Here is a 2122-nt window from a genome sequence, read left to right on the forward strand (position 1 = left end):
TATCTCTCTTCTCCTTCTGGGATTCCTAAAATGCAAATATTTGTTCATTTGATGTTGTCTGAAAGATCCCTTACCTATTCTCATTTTTTTAAGCTCTTTTTTTTCCTTTGCTGTTCAGCTTGGGTGCTTTCCATTCCGCTTCCAGATTGCTGATCTGTTCTTCTGCATCCTCTAATCTCCTGTTGATTCTGTCTAGTGCATTTTTCATTTTGGTTATTGTATTTTTCAACCCTGATTGGTTCTTTTTAAAATTTTCTATCTCTCTTTTTTTTTAAAGATTTTATTTATTTATTTGACAGAGAGAGAGAGTGAGAGAGCACAAGCAGGGGAAGCAGCAGCAGGAGGGGGAGAGCAAGAAGCAGTCTCCCCGCTGAGCAGGGAGCCTGATTCGGGGGCCCAGCCCAGGACGCTGTGATCATGACCTGAGCTGAAGGTAGACACTTAACCGAGTGAGCCACCCAGGCACCCCGATATATTTTCTGTCTCTTTGTTGAAGGTCTCACTAAGTTCCTCCACTCTCCTCTGCAGCCTGGTGAACATCTTTATGGCCATGACTTTGAACTCGTTACCAGGTAGATTGGTTATCTCTGTTTCATTTAGTTCTTTTTCTGAGGTTTTGTTTTGTTCTTTCTTTTGGATCCTATTCCTTTGTCTCCTCATTTGGCTTGACTTTCTGTGTTTGTTTCTATGAATTAGGTAGAACAGCTACTTCTCCTAACCTTGCAAGAATGGCCTTGTGTACAGTCATCCCCTGTGTAGACTGTGTGTACCTGGTGACTTTGGCTGGATAGCTGGAGCTGTGGCTGGTGTGGACTGGGATCCTGGGGCAGTCTGTGCTGGGGCTGTCCTGGTGGGATCGCTCGAGCTGAAATGGGCATGGGCTAGGTGGCTCTGGGGCAGGACAGTTGAAGCTGAAGTGGGAGCAGGTGGTGGTCTGCCGGTGCTCAGCACAGGGGATGCCCTCACTGCATGGCGGGAACTGAGGTGGGGCATGAGCTGGTGTGTCCTGGTGGTGTCACTAGAGCCAAAGCAGACATGAGCCAGGAGGTCCCAGAGTGCTCTGTGCCAGGAGTGCCCTAGCAAGTCATCTGGGGCTAAAGTGGTGTGGGCCTGGAGAGTTCTGGGTTGCTGTGCCCCTATGTCAGCCAGAGTTGTAGTGAGTGTTGACCAGGGGTGTCCCACTGTGCAGTGCACTGGGGCTGCCTTGATGGGACTTCTTGGGCTGGTGTGGGCTTGGGTTAGGGCCTGGGGCTCACTGAGGTGGTAGGCCAGCTATGGTGCCTGGCCCCTGCTCCCATCCAGGCTATCAAGGTGGTGGGGCAATGTAAACCATGGCACTTGCCAGGCCCTGCGACCCAGAGAGGGCTCTAGTAGCTCCCCTGCCATTTGGTGGAGTTCTGAGGCAGGATCCTTTATATTCTAGTTGTTCTTTTAAGCCACAGCTTTTTTCCTGTGCCCCAGGGCAGATGAATCTGCTCATGGTCCCTCGGTACTGTCTCTCCCCACTGCAGTTTGCAGCATCGGGGGTGGGATTCCCTTACTGTGTCTCCAACTCAATGTTCTCTATGTGGTCTCTCTATCTTTTGTTGTGCAGAAGCTGTTCAGTCAGCTCTCTGTTCTTCTTCAGGAGGAATTGCTGTATAAATAGGTATAGATTTGCTATGTCCATGCAGGAGGTAAGTTCAGGCTCTTCCTACATGCCATCTTGGGGCAGAACCCTTTGGAATTTTCTACATAGAGAATCATGTCATCTGCAAACAATGAGTTTTATTTCTTCCTTCCCAATCTGCGTACCTTTTATTATTTCTTTTTATTGAGAATTCCTGGGATGGTGGTTATCACCCCCCAACCTGGAAGGAGGAAACAATACTATACAAAATCACTCAGAAATCATACTGTCCCAACACCCCTGGCCAACACCGAGAAGAGGAAAGTCATTCCCTTGAAAATTGGCCAGTCTGTGTTCATCCAGGAAGGGCTGGGAGAACAGACACAGAAGGGACTATGACATGATACCAGGGGCAGGATGGGGGTCGGTTGGGCCCCACACTGGCTCCTCAAAAGCCAGGGGAGAAGCAGATTCACTTTTTCTCTGGGGGAGGGGAGTTCTTCATCACTAAGC

Source organism: Mirounga angustirostris, unplaced genomic scaffold (genome assembly GCF_029215605.1).
Source record: "Mirounga angustirostris isolate CCGP_5_RB_7025 unplaced genomic scaffold, mMirAng1.0.hap1 SCAF_11, whole genome shotgun sequence".
Taxonomy (NCBI): domain Eukaryota; kingdom Metazoa; phylum Chordata; class Mammalia; order Carnivora; family Phocidae; genus Mirounga; species Mirounga angustirostris.